Source organism: Nicotiana tabacum, chromosome 3 (assembly GCF_000715075.1).
Source record: "Nicotiana tabacum cultivar K326 chromosome 3, ASM71507v2, whole genome shotgun sequence".
Classification (NCBI taxonomy): Eukaryota; Viridiplantae; Streptophyta; class Magnoliopsida; order Solanales; family Solanaceae; genus Nicotiana; species Nicotiana tabacum.
Window position 1 is genome coordinate 172177522 of NC_134082.1, and position 24967 is coordinate 172202488.

Genomic DNA, 24967 nt, shown 5'->3' on the forward strand with positions numbered 1-24967 from the left:
GATAGTACATGGAATTAAACTACATAAATGCCTTCTTCTTTTTTTAAAAGAAGCTTTTGGACTAATTTAAATTACTCATAGCATGGGTAAATATGATTCAGCGAACTAAGAATCAAATATAAAACCTTGAGGGTAGGGTATTCTAAATTAACTAAGAATTAGCCTAAACAAGGAAATTAACACGAGTTCAATGTTGATGTGATTATAGATTGATTGAAGAAAAGTTGTACAGATCGCTCGAGATGACGAATTTGGTTTTTCGACACGAGTAATGTGAGTAGTAATTTTACCACAATTTGTGTTTTCATAACCTGCATGGTTTATATATGATTTTAAAAATAAATGTATTACCGATGCTTTGAAATTGCATGTGGGACAAGTCCTTTATTTGATATGATACCGAACAATTTACTTGAGATGTTTACCGATTAATCTAAATATTTTTACCGTTACTAGATATGTTTTACCATTACTTGAGATGTTACGGTTATTTGGATTATTCTCACTGTTACTAGACATGTTTTACTGTTACTTGAGACATGATTACTGTTACCGAAATAAAATAACAAGATTTGATAAGAAATGATATGCCCTTTATTATTTTAAAAATGCTTTTGTACGAGTATTTACTGTTTACAAGAAAGAGTATAAATGGGAGGAGACTTTGAAGGATCCCGTAGCTAACGACGGGTTCGTTAGACCTGGTGCACCTTGTATTTATAGATTACCGATTACAGTTATAGCCCTCGCTAGTGGGAAGATAGAACTAGCATACAGTAATACTTTTCCCTCGAGTAGGGACCTACAGTTGTATTTGACTCTTTTTATGAAGGGGTCCACACACAGATACAGATTACATGATCCTTTCTTAGAACCCTCCCAACCATATTGATATGACAATGTTTACAGAGTTTATTATTGAATTGTTAATTGATTTTTGCTTACATGAAAACAGAAAAGATTGATTGTTGTTGTTGATTATGAAAAAAGGGCATTTATTTTATGATATTTTTAATTATTTTATGAGCATGTTTTCTGACTTGTCCCCAAGAAAAAAAACGGTTGTGGTTAAATATTATTACTCACTGAGCTAGCGACTCATTCCCCGCTATTTTTTTTTACAGAGATAGCAGTTGACGGGAGTGAGGATTTCGTTAATTGGAGTATATGAGTTAATAGTTCCTGGTGAGCCTCGCACTTGTTTGCATGGGCAAAGAGTCTATTTATTTCTCATAGAGTCGCTCCATAGTCATTTTATTAGTGTTATGATTATTCATTTGTTATATTGGATTAGTTCCTAATATTGCATTTGTTTTCATATTTTGAGATGGGATTAGTATTATTATGTTGATAAGTTTTGTAATTTTGCTGAAAACTCATTTTTGTTTAGTTGATGAGGGTTGTGACTGATTTAAGTGAATATTGGTTGGTTGTTATTTGTTTATGAGACAGGAAAAACTTTTGGATAGTCCTAAAATAGGGAAAACTCTGTCCGATTTTCTCTAAACTACCGATGAGGCTTACTTGGGGGCACTTGCTCCTAAGAGCCAGTCATGAACCTAAATTGGGTCGTGACAAAGTTGGTATCAGAGCCTTAGGTTATTCGTGTGACTAATGGAGCATATGTCGGTAGTAGAATCTCAATTATGGTTATGTAGCCGGTCATTCCCATAATCGTGATTCTGCGAGGGCGTGATAGGATGTGTCTATCTTTCATTCTTGTTTTTCCTTACGTGTATGACAATTAGGGTCAACTAATTGAATTTTTCAATGTTTATCATATTACCATAAGGCTCGATCTTGATCACTCGCTAATATGATAGGCGAGAGGTTCAGGGGTCATCAAATGTGCCCTTGGCAGATAACTGTCAAGGGGAAGAGGTAGAGCTTCCATAAAAGGCCGATGAAAGGGCTCTTAAGCCACCATGAGAGGATTTCTTACCACCACGAGACGCCTGATAGGATCCTCTCCTGAAATAAGTACTATCCCACCAATATAGCCAGCCATATGGAAGTATTACCATTGAGGTACTTACCTCATCTTGATGGGGATAATGGATGGACAGGGAAGAATGAGCATTAAATGAGATCTTAAAGGCCTCAAGCACCTAGGTTAACTAAGATGGTCGAAAACAGAGATATATCCTTAATAAAGTTCCTAAAAACTGAAACCATCATGTTTAACATTTATGATTGTTTGGAGGATCCTCAGAGGTTCTTGATGAAATACTTGCACTACGAGTTCTAGGATGCTCTAATAAGAGGCTCATGGAGCTAGAAACTTACAGCCCGGGGAGTATGACCAATAAATATATGGTATGATATCGTAATGTTAGGAACATAAATTGGTGCAACACAATTGATTTGAAACAACCGAACAAGTCTCTAAACTATTCATGAATAAATCAACTAGGTAAGAAATGGGTTAACACACTAGGATACTGATATATGACACTAGACTTCCTCAGCTAGCTAGATACACATTATCTCAAGCTTAAGGAATTATCTAAAGGGTGCTTAACCTTTTGAAATAAGACAATAACCTGGTATACAAATTATGGTACCTAGCTTGCTAAAGATATTGAAAATATAGACATGATAGGCATGCAACAAAGTTTTACGGAGGAAGTACAAGACTGGTAATTCGTTTGACGAGTATTTTAGTACGAGTCAAACAACTGGAAACATAGACGGTGAGATTTTGAATAACCTTTAGGGATGTTACTCATGTGGGAGAATCTGAGTTAACTGAATATGTTTAATAAGCTTGTCAAATTCAAGTTGAACATAAAAATATCCGAGTCAGCTTGATATTACTTAATATGGTCTACTTTTGAATAAATCGGTTATCTTCCTTGTCATGCCATCCTCGATTTACATGTAAAGGAAGTCAAGTTTGGGATACTGAATTAACCTGGTTTCATCCTAAAATGTAAACAAGCTCTAAAGATAAATAAGGTAATATCATGTATCAAAGCTCAACATTACTAAAGAATGATTGTTGGGGTCTCTTAGCAATAATAAGAGATATAAGGGATAAGACACCTTGCTTGGAAAATATACCAATAGCTAGAGAATTCTTTAATGTATTTTTGAAGAATTTACCAGGAATACCTCGGTAGCAGAAATAGACCTTGGCATCAATTTGATACCTAACATAACCTATATCGAAACCCCCATGTGGCATGACACCAACAGATTTAGGAAGAGCTAAATGAATAGTTCCAAGACCTAATAAACAGTAGTTTTATTAGATTGAATATAATTTCATGGGGTGCACCATTAGTACTATTTGTGAAAGAGGAAGATGGGTCATTAAGGGTTTGCATCGACTAAAAAAATAATTGAAAAGGTAACAGTGCCCTATAAGTATGTATTGCCTCATATAAATGATCTGCTTAATGAATCGCTTAGTATCAGAGAATATATTCCTAGGGCTGCATTCCAAACCAGGTATGGTAATTTATGAGTTTCTTGTGATATCTTTTGGACTTGCCAATACTCCAACTGCATTGTTGGACTTAATGAATAGGGCGTCCATTATGTTTTTGGGCAGATTTCTCACAGTATTTATTGATAATGTTACCTCGTAGTCAAGGAAAAATACGAGGATTAGTGAAACTATATTATAGCTGCTGCAAGAAAATTTGCTTTATGCCAAGTTCTCCAAGTGAGATTTGACTAGACTTTGTGGTATTCCTCGATAATAATGTATTTAAAAATAAGATTATGGTAGATCTTGAAAAGATATAAGTAATTCAAAAATAGTCAAAACCCACAACTCCTTCATAAATCGCAGCTTCTCGGGCTTTGCAAACTACTTCAGGCAATTTTCGCAGAATTTTTTTTGAACAGCAGCGCCGCTAACCAAGTTAACTTACAAAAAAAAATTCAAAGTTCTAGCAGATGAAGTAATGTGAGATTAACTTTTAGAAACTAACAACAACAACAACAACAACAACAACAACAATAATAATAATAATAATAATAAAAAAAAGGAAAATATGTTTGGCAACCTGTATTAGCCTTACCATTATGTTCTCTAGGATTCATAGTGTTATATAATACTTCCAATGTCGAATTAGGATATATTCTCATGTAGAATGATCACGTGATAGCTTATGCTTCAACACAGCTATAGAAACATTTGCAGAACTACCCCATTTATGGTTTGGAGATGGCTGTAATTGTATTTTCTCTTAAGGTCCGGAGACACTAATTGTGCGAGATTTGTATAGGCTAGAAAAGTCTGAAGTACGTTTTCCTAGAGATATCTAAATCTTCAGCAATGTAGATGGATAAAGCTATTTAAGGACTATGATTGCACTACTCTATATCATTTTGGAAAGTTCATTGTTGTGGCTAATATAACTAATTCAAAAAAAATTAGGGTAGTTCGGCACATATACTCCTATAAAGAGACTTTTGGTTAAGAGTATCCACAGACTAAATGGTATAGGTGTCAGATTTAGTGTAAAAAAATTTAAGAACCAATTTTGGCTTGTGTTCAAGTAAGGTCTTAATTAGTAAAGTGCAATAAGTTCACTCAATATAAAGATGAGCGATTGTGCAAACATCGAGATAAAGTTCTAGCTAGTAAAAGCAAGGATATAACTATTGACAGAAATTGTATACTCGACTAGGTAACTAGATACGTGTACTAGATGTAGATGTGTTAATATGAGTTATTCTTGAGGAGCTCACAACTCTAAATACGTTGTACATTCGGAGCCTAATAAGATGTACCGTGACTAGAAGAAAATTATATTTGTGAAAAAAAAAAGAAAGGAGGAAGATTAACTTAACATTGTTTCTAACAATTTAACTTGTTAGCATGTCAATATTTGTGACTCGCAGGTGCACTACAACAACTCGAGATTCCAAAGTGAAATAGTATAGAATCAAAGTTCTTCTGACAAAACTACCTCAAATAATTAGAAGTTATAATTATATGTTGGTAATAAGGTAATTGAAAATTGAACTTACATGGTAGGCACACTATTGTCGGTTAAAACTTCTCACACTAAGGATAAATATACTCGAATATACATGAATGGAAATTGTCAAACTAGACGGGGTCTGTCCATTTTTATAGAAGATCACAAATTTACTGCACGAAGTTGAAAATCTTTCCAAGAAACATTAGTTATACGAGTAGATCTTAATACTCTATTTTATCAGCAGACAGGCGAGCAGTCTAAATGTACTATACAGATCTTGAAGAATATGTTGAGAGCTTGCATTTTGAGTTTGGAGGTAGCTTGTACGCTTATATATCTATAGCTGAATTTGCCTACAATGATAGCTATCAGTCTAGCATTTAGGTGGCACAATATGGAGCCTTGTATAAATGTATGATGTTGTTCTCCTATCGGATAATTTGAAGCCTATGAGACTAACTTATTAAGGCTCGACTTAGTACAAGAAGCTATTGATAAGGTCCAGTAATTGGATTGCTCACAACTCATAATAGACAAAAGTCTTACGTGGATAAGAGGAGAATAGAGTTAATGTTCACAATTGGGGATACAGTGTTCCTACGAGTCTCCCTTATGAAAGGTGTGATGCGGCTTGAGAAAAGAGGCAAGTTGAGCCCTAGGTTTATAGGACTGTATGTGATACTAGACCGAGTGGGAGTTGTGGCTTATCGTTTGGCATTTCCTTCTGAGTTGTCTTTTATTCATCCAGTATTTCATGTTTCTATGCCAAAAAAAATGTATATCAGACTTCTCTCAAGTTCTTGAAGCACCGACTATACCGCTTGATAAGAAGTTACCTTATGAGAATGAGCCAATGGCTATGATATATAGACAAGTAAGAAAGTTACGATCAAAAGAGATCATGTTTGTTAAAATCTTATGGAAGATCATACCGTTGAAGAAGCTACTTGTGAAGTGAAAGATGATATGCGCACCAAATATCCTTATTAATTTTTGTATACAAGCACGTACTTAAGTTAAATTCGGGGACCGAATTTTTATAAGGTGGGGATGATGTAATATCCCCTAATTTTAGACAGGGATATATTGGTCATTAGCAACTGATAAAAAAAAAGAATAAACCAAAAGAGCCCAAGCCCACCAGATGAAAATCTTGCAAAAAGGAAAAGAAAGAAAGGGATTAAGGGAAAAGGCGGAAGGCTCACGGCAGGAAAAAAAACTTTGGATAGTAAAAGAACTCTAACACATGGGAAATTCACGGGCAGCAATGCTTTAAGGGAAAAGAGAAGCTTTTATCAGTAAATTTCAAGAAGGAAGAAGGAAGAAAGATTATCAAGCTTCATTGTTGATTCCTATACGAAAAGGTCAAATTTTCACTTTCTTTGATTCTTCTTCAGTTTCTAGGATTTCTTTAAATCCCGATTTATATGTTCATAGGATTCTATCATGTATTGAAAATTTAAGTATCAAACAAAAAAAAAAGATATTATAGACAATATACTATTTACGTTTTAACTTATACACATGAGTAAAGAAATTTAATAGTACATGGAATTAAACTACATAAATGCCTTCTTTTTTTAAAAGAAGATTTTGGACTAATTTAAATTACTCATAGCATGGGTAAATATGATTCAGCGAATTAAGAGTCAAATATAATACCTTGAGGGTTGGGTATTCTAAATTAACTAAGAATTAGCCTAAACAAGGAAATTAACACGAGTTCAATGTTGATGTGATTATAGATTGATTGAAGAAAAGTCGTACAAAATGCTCAAGGTGACAAATTTGGTTTTCGACACGAGTACTGTGAGTAGTAATCTTACCACAATTTGTGTTTTCATAACCTGCATGATTTATATATGATTTTGAAAATAAATGTATTACCGATGCTTTGAAATTGCATGTGGGAGAAGTCCTTTACTTGATATGATACCGAACAGTTTACTTGAGATGTTTACCGATTGATCTAAATATTTTCACCGTTATTAGATATGTTTTACCATTACTTGAGATGTTACGGTTATTTGGATTATTCTCACTGTTACTAGACATGTACTGTTACTTGAGACATGATTACTATTACCGAAATAAAATAACAAGATTTGATAAGAAATGATATGCCCTTTATTATTTTAAAAATGCTTTTGTACGAGTATTTACTGTTTACAAGAAAGAGTATAAATGGGAGGAGACTTTGAAGGATCCCGTAGCTAACGGCGGGTTCGTTAGACCTGGTGCACCTTGTATTTACAGATTACCGATTACAGTTATAGCCCTCGCTAGTGGGAAGGTAGAACTAGCATACAGTTACAGTTTTCCCTCGAGTAGGGACCTACAGTTATATTTGACTCTTTTTATGAAGGGGTCCACACACAGATACAGATTACATGATCCTTTCTTGGAACCCTCCCAACCATATTGATATGACAATGTTTACAGAGTTTATTACTGAATTGTTAATTGATTTTTGCTTACATGAAAACAGACAAGATTGATTGTTGTTACCGATTCTGAAAAAAGGGCATTTATTTCATGATATTTTTAATTATTGTATGAGCATGTTTTATGAATTGTCCCCAAGAAAAAAATGGGTTGTGGTTAAGTATTATTACTCAATGAGTTAGCGACTCACTCCCCGCTATTTTTTTTTTTTACAGAGATAGCAGTTGACGCGAGTGAGAATTTCGTTAATTGGAGTATACGAGTTAATAGTTCCTGGTGAGCCTCGCACTTGTTCGCGTGGGCAAAGAGTCTATTTATTTCTCATATTTCTCATAGAGTCACTCCATAGTTATTTTTATTAGTGTTATGGTTATTCATTTGTTATATTGGATTAGTTCCTAATATTGCATTTGTTTTCATATTTTTGAGATGGGATTAGTATTATTATGTTGATAAGTTTTGTAATTTTGCTGAAAACTCATTTTTGTTTAGTTGATGAGGGTTGTGACTTATTTAGGTGAATATTGGTTGGTTGTTATTTGTTTATGAGACAGAAAAAACTTTTGGATAGTCCTAAAATTGGGGAAACTCTGTCCGATTTTCTGTAAACTACCGATGAGGCATACTTGGGGGCACTTTCTCCTAAGAGCCGGTCATGAACCTAAACTGGCCGTGACAATACCTCCATTGGCTTTATACTTTCAGGTGTTGGGACTATCCCCCAGCTTCACATTTTTCAAGTGAAGTCAATTTTCATTGCGTATTTTTCATTTGGCCAATCATTTATCTGTCCAAATTTCATGACAGATTTGAGCTCAAGATCCTCGTCAATATTAATAATATTGAGCGCTACATTATGTTAACAATATCGTCGACGATCATTTTATATCGGTTCAATTATTACACAATAAAGACATAACTTATTGAGATCTCTTTATCTCATTATTTTCAGGTACCTGAGCCTCTCACATGAGGTCTTACGAAGTGTTATGTCGTGGTGCTCTTCTAGAGCACTTGCCTCCTTATTATGACCATCTTGAACATTTGTCTCTCTCCTTCTTCAAGGAGTTTTATCTTTGGAATCGATTGGTCTGTTACGCTTCATGCGTGCCATAGACTCTATCACTCATGGACTTTATTCTATTTGGAGCATTAGCAGCTGAAATATGACATTTAGCTTTGGGTCAGCAAATGCGTCTGACAATAATTTATATATTAATTATCACTTTAACTTCAAGTTCATATTTTCTTCTACGAGGATCTATATATATTCATAATAATTCATTTCACGTATCACTTTCTCAGCTATCCATTTTCTCCCCCTAATGTTGGGATCACCAACACATTTCCCAACCTTCTTTGGGAACCCATTTTTGTGCATTGTGGTGGCATAATTAAATCATATAGCATATTCATATTTCTATATAGAAATTATTTGGTTCCTGACCCTGAACCAATTGTGATAGGGAGAAATTTTTATAACTTGGCTAGATGCGTACAAGTGCTGGTGTATATTACATAATACATCTCATACCAAATTTCATTTTTGGGAGTTTTATTCTCATAATCAATGATTTAGCTATAATTGGAGGCATACAATTTCCGCTAAACCAACTTGGATTTAAACCAATATTATCAAATAAATCATCATAATTTATATTCTGGAACTGTGCTTTAATAATTTGAGCAAGCAATCTTGCAAAAGCCAAACTGCAAGTTGATAACAAATGCACATGTGACCATAGAATAAATGCATCTATTAAAATCATATAATAGTAAATGGTCCACATGGCAGGTGACTGGGCCCATATATTTATCACCTTTTATTCGTTCCAGAAATCAAGGGATTCAATCCCAACCTTAACTGGTATATCATGAGAATAAGCAGCATAAGAGAATTCTTGAAGAATCTTCTATTCTTCAATATATGTCAATATAATTCTTAATTAATTTTTCGCATCATAATTGAACCGGAATGGTCAACCGGTCATGCCAACTAATATTTATTTTAATAAACCTCTAGTTTACTTGTGGCATATGATTCCAGCATCATGCTTATATTTGTATAGTACAAATAGAAAAAAAATCGGGTAATCTTTCATATTTACCAATATGATTATAGAAATATGAAGATATTCAATCTTCCTTTCATTTATAGTCTCAATATGCCAATCACTTTGACTTATACATTTGAAATTCAAAAAGTTTCTTTTGAGACTTTACAATATCAATGTCATGAATAACTTTATTCATCCGGATAATAATAAATTAGTTTTTCCGGAGCTCTTAACAATTTTGTACTACAAGATCTTTTATCATACCATTCATATGGTAAATGTCTCCTTCACTGAGAAAATTATATCATAATAAATTGTCATGGTCAAAATTAACATAAGCAAAATCGTTTCTTGCTTTAATTTTGCATTTAGTAATTTTTATAAGGCATGCCAAAATATATTTTGGCGTAACACATGTACGAGACCAATGACATATTCATGTAACCACACAATAATATTTATTCTCTTTTTTTCGCTCAAACCTTTCTCAAAGGTGAGTTGTATGGTATTCATCCAATCATGCCTTGCATGTCTTTATTCATTACTTTTATCACATATTACCACATTCACCTTTAGAAATGGGTCTTCATTCTCAATGCTTATCACAAGTGACATTCTCTTCAAGGAATGGATCATAATCAGCGATGTGCTTCATACCAATTTGATGGTAAACATTCCCTTCACATTTTGAAGGACTATTTTGAGAACCCTTGTTGTTCTCCTTTTATAATCATTGTGATGATTATTATTATTTGGAACGCTCACGTTCATTATTCAATCACTTGTCTTTATTTAGACTTATTATGCACTGCTACCACATTCACTTCAAGAATGAAGCTAATCAAGTGGGACAATCTTCATGCCTTTTCATGAAAAATATATTATTTTTCTTTAGTCATTATTATATCATCAATATAGTACATTGGGGCTCAAACCCAATATCTTACCAATATAAAGGCATGTTAGGCCATAATAAATTGGGACTCAGACCCAACTCTTATCATTATGGAGATCAGGACTTGATCCCGATGTCTTACCCTCAATCAATGACATAATAGGCTAAACAATATTGAGATTCAGTCTCAAGCCTTAATTTCAATCACATGCCAATAAAGTTGTACACAACTAATTTGCAACTTAACAAATTAAATTTGCTTTCTTAAATTAGTGTATAAATCCCAAATCAGCGTAAAGCTTTATCAATTATTTGTAGCATCTATATGAAATACAATTGTTTGTAGTCAGAATATTTCTTCTAAATTCTATTAGAGTTTAAATGGATCATAAAATCATTGTCATAATATTTATTGAGCCTCTCTAAAAAATATTGTTGTTTTCGGGGTATACCCTACCTATTGGATTTGATTTAACGCCATGACTTTCCTTCACTCAGTTCAACCAAACAATTAGTGAATAAATTTATCAAAAGTACAACATATAGGTAACAACACATATATAGTACTAATACATAAATTCAGCATTTATATTACCTGAAAAGTGACATTATAGGTAACAACTTACCAGTTGTAGTTTATGCATCATTCATATAAAATACTTAAAAATGGTAAGTCAGTAGCAAACATCAAGTAGATCATGGATACTCGTGTCACGACCCAAAATCTTACCTGTCGTGATGGCGCCTATCGTGGTACAAGGCAAGCCTCAACTCTACATCTCAACATACTAGAACTTTTAAATAAAGGCGGAAGCAGTTAATGTTAAATAAAACCTTTTAGAACAGAATATAACTCCAAAAGTACTTAACAATCAATCCCAAAACTCTGTGTCACTAAGTGCATGAGCATCTAAATGATAACAATATCCGACCGGTAAAACACTGTCTGGAAATATAGAACAGTACAACGTGAAAGGAAAGGAGAGTCAAGGTCAGCGAACACCATGCAGCTACCTCAATAGTCTCCTGAGTCTGACTCTTCAATCAGCAACCACTGTGACCAGAAGTGTCTAGATCTGTACACGAGGTACAAGGGGTAACGTGAGTACACCAACTCAGTAAGTAACAGAAATAAATAAGGAAATGAGAAGTAGTGACAAGCTATGCAAATACAGTTATCTCAATAACTTTCAAATAAGAGTAGTCATACATTCAATTTAACAGTTTAAGTCTCATCAGTGCGCACTCAAATAAACCAGATATCAAATATTCCATAAATATGTACGACAGGGACAAATAACAACTAAGTGTAGCAATTAACTAAAAACAAATATGGCCCCTCAAGGCAACAATCACTCAACTCATCTCAACAGCTCAATCACTCGGCTCTCAGCCCTCAATAATCATACTCAATAGGTACTTGCGCTCACTAGGGGTGTACAGACTCCGGAGGGGCTCCTTCAGCCCAAACGCTATAAATTGTACAGACAACTCACGTGCTACACGGACAACTTACGTGCTATCATATACCTGCGCTCGCTGGGGGTGGTAGACTCCTGGAGGGGCTCCTTCAGCCCAAGCGCTATAATTTGCATGGACAACTCACGTGCCAACTCACGTGCTATAATATAATATTTGGATCCGCACGGACAATTCACGTGTTGCACGGAGAACTCACGTGCTATAGTATCAATATCTGGATCTGCACGGATAACTGACGTGCTATAGTATCAATATCTGGATCTGCACGGACAACTCACGTGCTGCACGGACAACTCATGTGTTTGCACGGACAACTCACGTGCAATAGTATCAATATCTGGATCCGCATGGACAACTCACGTGCTTCACAGACAACTCACGTGTTATAGTATCAATATCTCACAACTAGGCCCTCGGCCTTACTCAGTCATCAATCTCTCCAGTCTCTCGGACAATCAGAAATCATATAAACAGCCCAAACAGAAGTAATATCATGTATCAACAATAAACAGTAAGAGACAAAGGCATAATAAGAAGAAAAGCTAAGACTGAGTACAAACTGTAATTTAGCAGCTAATTCAGCAAGTACATGACCTCTCAGGTCTCAACAGTGATCACATAAGGCCTAAACATGATTTCTAACATGAAGTACAGTCAATTTCTATGAAAACAGAGAGAACATGTATTAAACAGTAGGCCAATTGATTCCACAGTCTTGCGGGACGGACCAAGTCACAATCCCTACGGTGTACGCCCACACGCCCATCACCTAGCATGTGTGTCATTTCCAAAATAGTCATACGGCACAATGTCCAGGGTTTCATACCCTCAGGACCAGATTTATAATCGTTACTTACCTCAATCCGAGCAAAATCCTACTCCGAAATGCCTTTATCGCTCAAATCGGCCTCCAAACATCCCGAATCTAGTCACAATTAACTCGATTCATTCAATACATATTATAGGAATTAATTCCATATGAAAATACAAATTTTCCAACAAAATCCAAAATTAACACAAAAATCTCCCGTGGGGCCCACGTCTCGGAATACGACAAAACTCACAAAATACGATAACTCATTCAATTATGAGTCCAACCATACTAATTTTACTCAAATCCGACTCCGAATCGATGTTCAAATCTTGAAAATTCGTTTTTGAAGATTTTACAAAAATTCCAATTTCTTACACCTAAATCCGAAATAATTGATGAATATGGACATGGATTTATGAAATATAATCACTTTCGGATATAGAACACTTACCCAAGTCGAAGTCGTGAAAACCCCCTTTGGAATCGCCTAAATCCAAGACTCAAAATTCAAAAATGAGTAAAAATGGCTAACTCTAGTGTTTAAGAATCTGTCCGGCAAGTTGCATTTGTCAGTTGAGACTTATAAATCGCATTTGATACATGCGATTTCGCCTCTATCCCAGAAAAAAACACCATTACCAGCCTTCAGTAAATCGATCATAACTTTTTGTACAAATATCCATATGATGAACGGTTTAACTTTCTGGAAACTAGACACCAAGAGTTACAACTTTGGTGTGTTTCTCATCACACAGTTCCTTATAGATAGCGAGATATAACTTCCCAAAGTAGCTTACTCGCATCAGCAATTTCTGAAAAATTTTCAAAACAGCTTGACCAGCCTTCAGTAACTCGATCATAACTTTATGTATAAATATCAAAATGAACAATAATTTAACTTTCTGGAAACTAGGATGCAAGGGCTAAAACTTTCATGTTTTGTAGATTTTTATATTCCTTATAGATTTCGATATACAAGCTTCCGAAGTAGGCTCCACGATTGCACAGTGCTGTCCAAAGCTTCTGCAGCAGAAAATTTCAGCAACTTGTTTTTTTGTCCGAAATCCATCTCGAGGCTATCGGGACCTTAACCAATTATACCAACATGCCCCAAAATACAATACGAACTTAATCGAGGCTTCAAATCACGTCAAACAACGCCGAAATTACGAATCATGCAATGAATTTAATTATGAGTTTTCAAATCTTCCAACTTCTACCTTTTGTGTCGAAACATACCAAATCAATTCGGAATGACTTTAAATTTTGCACACAAGTCATAAATGGCATAATAGATCTGTTCTAATTTTCAGAATTGGATTCTGATCCCGATATTAAAAAGTCAACTCTCAGTCAAACTTTTCCAAAAATCTTCTATTTTCCAACTTTCACCAAAATGCGCCGAATTGTCCTACGGACTTCCAAATCTAAATCTGAATATGCTCCTAAGTCCAAAATCACCATACGAAACTATTGGAATCATCAAAATTCCATTCCGGGGTCGTTTGCTCTAAAGTCAAATCTCCGATCAAACTTAAGAAATTTTTACCCTTAGATTTCTAAATTCCGTTAAATGGCGATAATTTGAGCTAGGGACCTCCGAATTCGATTTCGGGCATATGACTAAGTCCCAAATCACTATACGGAACTACCGGAATGGTTAAAACTTGGATCCAGTTCGTTTGCTCAAAATGTTGATCGAAGTCAACTCAGTTTAGTTTTAAAGCTCTAATTCACAATTTAATCCATTTTTCACATAAAAACCTTTCGGAAAATTATATGGACTGCGCACGCAAGTCGAGAAATTATTGATACCGCTTTTCAAGGTCTTAAAATACCGAGATAATTATTTAATTTAAAGATGACATTTTGGGTCATCCTATTCTCCACCTCTAAAATAAACGTTCGTCCTTGAACGTACTAAGAATTATTCTCTGGTTGCCAAATTGACGATTTTACTTTTACACAAATATCCGCGGTTGATCCCACATTACCGCATTCAACATAAGTCTGACAATACCATTTCAATTGAGATTATTTCCTTTATCCTTATTTGTAAACTTGAAGACCAAATTTCTTACACTCCAATCATTTCCAGAAAGGTCCAATTTTCACGTCAACACATGATATTAGTCTCGACTGACTATAGCAACTCATGCCTATGCACCCATCAAATATGGGGTATTACATTCTCCCCCACTTAGGGTCATTCATCCTCAAATGAGAAGTAGAGTCCGTCCTCAAACACATAATGTAATTTATCTCTTTCTTTGCACATCTTAATATCCCAAATTTTTCTAACTCCCAAATTTTCAGAAATTTCGGCATGAGTCTTTCTTGTAATTGGGCCTATCCACCTGTCAGAGTAACACCAAAATAACTCCTAACAACATGTCCAAAATTTGACAAAGCACCACAAAGTATATATCAATAACACCAATCTTCGCATTACAAGCACGACATTATCACAATGATATCTTGACATATCTTGACATAAAACGCATCATATGTATGACCATAACCATATCTCTAGTCTTAATAGTTGTTCATAATAGATTACAACATCACCAATTAACCTCATGTTAACAAAAATTCCGTTTCAAACCTCCAGTTTACTAACAACAAGGCATGAAGATCTCATAATTACTTACCCGAATTAACGAGTAACAATTTACATCCCCCGGGCACTCACCTCGTAGTCTGAAACTCAATAATTACAATACAAATCTTGCAAATTATACAAAAATATATTCATAATTTTTTTTGCAGATAAGTCTAATAGGCATGACTCCCTATAAGTACTATAGTACAAATTTTAATTTCACAAAGGGAGCATTTAAACACATAATTTTTTTTCACCACAAGGATCTCGTCCTTATATAACATTTACCGTAGCTTGTAGCCCGGTTTAAATATTTTACATTATATAAAACACGAGGATCTCGTCCTCAACTCTGTACCACAAGTAATATGCACATCGTGCCAAATTGGAACATTCCATTTTCTGCTTTTGAATAATTTTCAATTTAACAAAATCACAACACATAATGATAGACATTGCTATCTCCATCGAATCTCCCAATAGGAGTATTTACATAAGCAGATTTCAGAATTACAAAGCTCACTCATAAGTGGAGCACAATAGGAGGACTTACCTCGATACTCAGAAACGAATCAAGTTAACAAAATTATTACTTTATAATAATTCGAGACCGTACTTGTAACGACACCATCTGGTGTTGCGACCTCAGTCATACCATAGAAAATATATCAATGGCTCGGTCTCCACCTCTAGGAGTCTCACCTCCACCTCTAACATCCTGACCCCTACCTCTGGTTGGTCATGTAAGTGGAGTAGTAACTGTAATGGGGCACGTAGCCTGAGTACTTTTACAAAATATGTTTCTCCCAAGTTTGGGACAATTTTCCCATGATGTGCGTAGTACTACCACATTCATAACAATCCCTTTGAGGGTTCAACTGCTCATACTGAGTCTATGTTAGATAACTGGAATAACCATTATACGAAGCTCGTGTCGGTAGTGCATTAAAAGAACTTACTGGATCACCCTGAGTAATCAGATATATTGATTGGGCTGGCTGGCTACCTGATCCCCGATCATAATGATTTGTAGTTGTAGAGTAGAATCCGCTGAATCCTTTAAAACCTCGAGACTTATTGGTCTCCTTAGCTTCCTCTTTTCCTCATCCAGAACACATTCTAACATTTTGGCAATTTCTACCACTAGCCGAGATGAAGCATCAGCTTATAGCTTCCCGAGTTGTACAAAATTTCAATATCATAATTAAGTCTTTTAATGAGCCTGTGGACTCGCTCTCTAGATTAGGAACCAAAGTAGGAGTATGACGACTAATTTATTGAACCTGATGACCTATTATGACACCGTCATTGTGACCTGACACAACCGTTCAGACCCCATATACCACATATTACAAAGAATCCGGGAGACAAACTCCTTTAAAAAAAACATTCCTGAGAACTAAGCCATGTATGTGGTGTTGCATTGGCCAGTCTGCCCTCTTCATAAGCTTGCCACAAACATCGGCGACTAATTTCTTCTTTTGCTATGTTGACTCAACACTGTTGAGCTAACCTATTTATTCATATACTCTTTGATTCTTCTTTAGAGTAACTCTTTCCCCTAATTATGCACAATAATCACAAAAGTATAGCTCCATCAAGATAAATCTTGGCATGAACTACATAGTCCAGAAGATCGTCAACCATTGTACTTTCTCTAAAGCACCCCAAAATCTGCAACCTTGACTTCCACACTGAGCAAACCTTCTGTAAATGTAAAGTTGTTTTTTTCCTTTCTAACTCCTTTGAAACTGAAGTATTGGATTATTAAAGAGGCAGACATACCGCAAGTCCCAACCTTATCCCCTGCATGTCTCATGCCTTAAATATATGTAAATTATTGGGGAGCCTTTCAGTACCATATATATATATATATATATATATGTATATATGTATATATATATACATTTCAGGTCAAGACTGATATAACATATGACCATTCAATCCATTCATTGATAGTAGACATCCCCATTTGGCGCAAAGTCATGGGCCACAACGTCCGATAATCCACAATGTTGACATTTGTAACTCATATAAATCAACAAGACGTCAAGGTCCGTTGCACCTCTACATGATTCACTGGGTGATCTTCTCAATACGTTTGCATCTTCAAACAAAACTATAACGGGTCTAGTAAATACCTAATCTTTCCACCACCTCTTGGCGGAACCCATCATATGAAACACAGTAAAATCAACCTCTATTGCTTTCAACTATTCCCATATTCTGCAATACTTCATGGCAGTGGTTCAGAAAATCCTGTGGGTCCTCAGAAGGTGTACCACTGAAATGGACTAGAAATAGATAGATAAACTTATCCAATCTCAGCAAAGCCTCAAAAGACAAGACAGGCCTGTCATCGGCCTGTGCCGCAATAACTGGTTGAGCTGCCCCAACTGGATGAGATTAAGCTAAATCCTTCATAAGATAATGCAACATAACCCATATAACTCCTCAAACCATTTGCAAATCTCGCATTCACCCTCATAACAGTCAAGCCTACTCTTATAAGCGATCCAAACTCAAATTGCAACACGTATATTTCACTAGTAAAAGAGGACTGCCAACCAACAGCATAAGGATCACACAAACTTCAGAACATCCCGCGGGAGATAATCCACTTGCTTAGCCTCAAACTGGTATCTCTCTATACTCTTCAATAATCATAACTATTATATAATCACTTAACCCCCCTTCTGAGTCTGAACTCATAACACAACATGAAGATTTACTCCGCTCCACAACTAAACTGTACGAGAGGTCCTTCAATACACCCATAGCTCGAGACGATATGCCAACTCAAGACAGAAGTCAAACACCCAATAATCCTTACTACATCCTCAGCAAACTCTTCTCATCACATTCGAACAATTTGAACACATATCGCAATAAAATCATACTCACCCCTAGTCATCCAGTCACAAATCCCACCAGTAAGGACACAAACGGACATATAAGTCCCCAATGCACGTGCTCACACAATCGAAATCTCAGTACTCAAGCCACAGACAAAACCTAGCCTTAAGTCCTCCAGACTGGCCCAACATCATACACAGAAATCACATCTCTCACCTCATCCAGGAAATCACAATCTGTCGATGCACAGCAGATACTGAGCGCTCATGTGCGCACACGAATGCATGGAAGGAATTCAAGGAATTACGCTTCACATTTAATCAATGTCGCATGATAAGAATTCAAGAATGTGGAATTTCCTAAAGGGTTCTGCAGCCTCTCGAAGATAAGTACAGACGTCTCCGTACCGATCCGCAAGAATCTACTAAACCTGCTTATGACTCGTGAGACCTAAATAACCTAGTGCTCTGATACCAACTTGTTATGACCCAAAATCTCACCAGTCGTGATGGCGCCTATCGTGGTACAAGTCAAGCCTCAACTCAATATCTCAACACAGTAAAACTTTTACATAAAGGCGGAAGCAGTTAATATTAAATAAAACCTTTTAGAATAGAATATAACTCCAAAAGTACTAAGCAATCCATCCCCAAAATCCGGTGTCACTGAGTGCATGAGCATCTAAATGATAACAACATCCGACTGGTAAAACACTGTCTGGAAATATAGAACAATACAACATGAAAGGAAAGGAGAGTCAAGGTCAACGAACGCCATGCAGCTACCTCAATAGTCCCCTGAGTCTGAGTCCTCAATCAGCAACCACCGTGATGAGAAGTGTCTAGATCTGTACACGAGGTACATGGGGTAACGTGAGTACACCAACTCAGTAAGTAACATAAATAATTAAGGAACTAAGAAGTAATGACGAGCTATGCAAATACAGTGATCTCAATGACTTTCAAATAAGAGTAGTCATACTTTCAATTTAATAGTTTAAATCTCATCAGTGCGTACTCAAATAAACCAAATATCAAATATTCTAGAAATATGTACGACATGGACAAATAGAAACCAAGTGTAGCAAATAACTGAAAACAAATATGGCCTCTCAAGGCAACAATCACTCAGCTCATCTCAATAGCTCAATCACTCGGCTCTCAGCCCTCAATAATCATACTCAAGAGGTACCTGCGCTCACTGGGGGTGTGCAGACTCTAGAGGGGCTCCTTCAGCCTAAACGCTATAAATTTCACGGACAACTCACGCGCTGCACGGACAACTCATGTGCTATCATATACATGCACTCACTGGGGTTGTGCAGACTCCTAGAGGGGCTCTTTCAGCCTAAGCGCTATAATATGCACGGACAACTCACGTGTTGCATGGACAACTCACGTGCTATAATATAATATTTGGATCCGCACGGACAACTCACGTGCTGCACGGACAACTCACGTGCTATAACATCAATATCTGGATCCGCACGGACAACTCACGTGCTACACGCATAACTCACGTGCTATAGTTTCAATATCTGGATCCGCACGGACAACTCACGTGCTGCACGGACAACTCTCGTGCTATAGTATCAATATCTGGATCTGCACGGGCAACTCACGTGCTGCACGGATAACTCACGTGCTATAGTATCAATATCTCACAACTAGGCCCTCGGCCTTACTCAGTCATCAATCTTTCTAGTCTCTCAGACTCTCAGAAATCATATAAACAGCCCAAACAGAAGTAATATCATGTATCAATAATAAACAGAAAGAAAAGCTATAACTAAGTACAAACTGTAATTTAGCAGCTAATTCAGCAAGTACATGACCTCTCAGGTCTCAACAATGATCACATAAGGCCTAAACATGATTTCTAACATAAAGTACAGTCAATTTCTATGAAAACAAAGGGAACATGTATTAAACAGTAGGCCAATTGATTCCACAGTCTCGCGGGACGGACCAAGTCACAATCCCTACGGTGCACGCCCACACGCCCCTCATCTAGCATGTGTGTCACCTCTAAAATAGTCATACGATACAATGTCCGGGGTTTAATACCCTCATGACCAGATTTATAATCGTTACTTACCTCAATCCGAGCAAAATCCTACTCCGAAATGCCTTTGTCGCTCAAATCGGCCTCCAAACATCCCGAATCTAGTCACAATTAACTCGATTCATTCAATACATATTATAGGAATTAATTCCATATGAAAATACAAATTTTCCAACAAAATCCAAAATTAACGCAAAAATCGCCCAGGGGTCCACATCTCAGAATATGACAAAACTCACAAAATACGATAATCCATTCAATTACGAGTCCAACCATACTAATTTTACTCAAATCCGACTCCGAATCGATGTTCAAATCTTGAAAATTTGATTTTGAGGATTTTACAAAAACTCCAATTTCTTACACCTAAATCCGAAATAGTTGATGAATATGGACATGGATTTATGAAATATAATCACTTTCGGATATAGAACACTTACCCAAGTCAAAGTCGTGAAAACCCCCTTTGGAATCGCCTAAATTCGAGACTCAAAACTCAAAAATGAGTAAAAATGGCTAACGCTCGTATTAAGAATCTGTCTAGGCAAGTTGCATTTGTCATTTGAGGCTTATAAATCGCATTTGATACATGCGATTTTGCCTCTATCCCAGAAAAAAAACAACATTACCAGCCTTCAGTAAATTGATCATAATTTTCTGTACAAATATCCAAATGATGAACGGTTTAGCTTTCTGGAAACTAGACACCAAGAGCTACAACTGTGATGTGTTGCTCATCACTAGTTCCTTATATATAGAGAGATATAAGCTCCCAAAATAGCCTACTCACATCAGAATTTTCTAGAAAATTTTCAAAACAGCTTGACCAGCCTTCAGTAAATCGATCATAACTTTCTGTATAGATATCAAAATGATCAATAATTTAACTTTATGGAAATTAGGATTCAAGGGCTACAACTTTCATGTTTTGTAAATTTTTATATTCCTTACAGATTTCGAGATACAAGCTTCCGAAGTAGGCTCCACGATTGCACAGTGCTGTCCAAAGCTTCTACAACAGAAAATTTCAGCAACTTGTTTTTTTGTCCGAAATCCATCACGAGGCTCTCGGGACCTTAACCAATTATACCAACATGCTCCAAAATACAATACAAAATTAATTGAGGCTTCAAACCACATCAAACAACGCCGAAATTACGAATCGCTCATTGAATTGAGTTATGAGTTTTCAAATCTTCCAACTTCTACTTTTTGCGCCGAAACATACCAAAACAATACGGAATGACTTCAAATTTTGCACACAAGTCATAAATAACATTATGGAGCTGTTCCAATTTTCAGATTCAAATTCCGACCCCGATATCAAAAAGTCAACTCTCGGTCAAACTTTTCCAAAAATCTTCTATTTTTCAACTTTCGCCAAAATACGCCGAATTGTCCTACAGGACTTCCAAATCTAAATCCGAACATGCTCCTAAGTCCAAAATCACCATACGAAACAATTGGAATCATCAAAATTCCATTCCGGGGTCGTTTGCTCAAAAGTCAAATCTCCGGTCAAACTTAAGAAATCGTTAGCCTTAGATTTCTAGATTCCGTTAAATTGCGATAATTTGAGCTAGAGACCTCCGAATTCGATTTCGGGCATATGACCAAGTCCCAAATCACGATATGGAACTACCGAAATGGTCAAAACTTGAATCCGGATTCGTTTGTTCAAAATGTTGACCGAAGTCAACTTAGTTAAGTTTTAAAGCTCTAATTCACAATTTAATCCATTTTTCACATAAAAATCTTTCAGAAAATTATATGGACTGTGCACGCAAGTCGATGAATTATTGATACCGCTTTTCAAGGTCTTAAAATACCGAGATAATTATTTTTATTAAAGATGACATTTTGGGTCATCACAACTCGAAAATACCTCTTCTAGTAGTCATACTAATCGTTGTTTGCTTTCAAATGATACGACCATAAATTATGAAGTATACTTTCTCAGTAGTTGATTTGTTTTCCAAATTTCAAAGAAGTAATTAATAAACCTAGATAAAGATGTGAAGTATTTCTTGTTTTCTTCAAGATGATTTATGCTTCTAATCAGTATGACATTTTTTTTATTCTCCCTTTTTTTTTACTATATGCAAGTGCAAAAATCCAAAAGGAAAAAATATTCATCCAAGTAAAAGAAAATGTTAAAAGCGGTAGGACAGATTTAAGATAGTTAACACACAAATATGCATAAGACAACTTATATAACATATCCTTGGTTACCATGACATGCCTCATATCAACAATTAATTGCTACTATAATTTTCACATATAGAACTTCGAAAATTTTATTCCATTCATGTGATATGAAAGATGTAATATTAATATGTGCTTATGCAATACATGTATGATATGAAGTTGTGTGCATACGAGACATTAGAGTAATGACAAGTATAAGATAATCATACCTTCTTATGTTTCATTACTTACCATATGTAGTTTCTCTTTACTTTCAAACATGAAATGATATGTATGGCTTCTAATTGCAATCTTTCCGGATGTAGGATAATTTTGTAGATATATATAGAATTGGTTAGAGACTCGTGCTGATAACATGTTATGAAATATAACTCAAAGTAACAATATGGAACAAGGAAATAAAAGCAATTTAGTAAAATATGAACAAGAAATGGAGATAGAGAGAAGGAAGAGATTTTCTTATTCAATTGTGTGTATTTTCCTATCTATTACAAGGCCTTTATATAGGCATGAAAAGTGAAGAAAATATGTCATAGAATATATCATTGAACATAAAAAATATGTCATTGAATATGTCATTAAGCATTTGACATGAAGATCATGGAGGAAGAGTAGACATCCACCATAATATGATATTTATCATAACAAAGAAGAAAATCATCTTATAAAGGAAATATGAACGAGAGACAAACTATGGAGTGCACTTCCAAGTCTCAAATCTGGATAGGTGTATTTCTGCAATAAAAATCGAGTATAGATCACTTTTAGTTCGCGGTCGGAATTATTTATATCCTGTAGCCACAAATTTATATAAATTTGAGTGTATATATATATATATAAGCTTATAAATTCGATTGGACAAATCACAAGCATCTCACATTTAGACGTGGGCCTCAATAATCATTATTTGGGCCAGAGCCCACTCGATATAGCTTATTCTTGTCCGAGCCCAAGAATGGGGACCTGTAATTCTTGGAAAATTACCAGTTATGTCTATTTATAAGTAGCTCATCACAAAAATTGGTCAATTGATAAGATATTACTAATATTAGCTAAATAGCCAATTAGCTATTTGTAGCAAAAAACTATCAAATTTTTTCTTTGTTTGGAGTGGGTGCTATTAGAATAGATTAGGCACAATTTAAGGAGCTTGAATCTCAGTTTTGGGATGATTTGGTGAAGTTTTGAGGTGGTTTGAATTGAAAATTCGAAGTAAAAACTGAACATGAAAAAAATGATATGTGTATCACACTGTGTATCATTTGTGTATCACATATGTATCATATTTGTATCAATTATGTATCACATGTATATCCATGTATACATGTGTGTGAGATACATGCGTGATACATGTTTGATACATGTGTCGCAAAAGACTTTTTTGAACTCGATTTAATTACGGAATTTGATACAAAACCAATCCAAATCACCTCCAATCTTGCTCAAATTTTGTATATTAACTTATCTATATATTTTCAATGAATTTCAACTATACCCATTGAAAAAGTTCCTTTTTTTAGATTTTTGGAATATTGTATATATTTTTGTATTTCATCACCTTATTTGCTACCTCATCCGTAAAATTTTCTTTCTATCTTGTATCTAGTATTGCTAATCACGCTTACAAATATGAAAGGTGATTTTTGCATGTGATTCTTTGAGAGAAAGAACCCTATTATTTGGTTTTTCAATTTTTGTTGGCTAGTTTTAATAAGTCTATGACTAATGACTAGAGGCTGGTAAGTTGATATTTATTTGGGACATTTGTGTAAGTTTCCCTAATTCTTCCGCAAGATTTTACACAGACTTATTTAAAACTTATTTAAATAAGTTATAATTACTTTTAGATATTATATAAATACTAACAATTTATTTTAAAATTTATAAATTTTAATATCCCTAATATATCTTTCTTGAGATTCTCTCACCCAAAGGGCATCCTTATATCTCTCTTGAGATTATATCACCCAACTATTTTTCATTAATATGTTTGAATTTTGATTAGCAAATTGTACTGTTCATTCTAATTATATAAAAGTTTCTCGGTCCTCAAAGATTATTGGATTTTCATAATCAGATATTACGTCAATTACAAGACTAAAGATATATGAATTTCTTGACCAAAGAAATAATTATAACGCCATATACACATAATAGAGAAGAATTTTCCTGCTACCTGAAAATTCACATACAATTCTATTCCATAATATATAATGTATATCAAATATATAAATATATGTAGTTGTTATATAATTCTACTGAATATAGAGTATACGATATATACCAAAAATATCTGTTGGTGCATACAATAGATAATGCCTATGTTTATAGGGGATCTTCACATAAGTAGCCAGCTATATTCATTGTTTACTTTTTCTAGTTATATATATAAATTATACATTGATTATATACGCTTATACACATATTAAACATATATTATATAATGCGGTAAAAAGGATCAGATGGTTTGCTTTTCTCTCTCGGTGCATATTAGCTAACCTGCGCCAGCCATGGGCAAGAGTGCTCGCATCCCATCCCAGAAGGCTCTAATCACTAAGGAAGCATCCACATCATATGAAATTGCTCAGCGATGGCATAAATCAA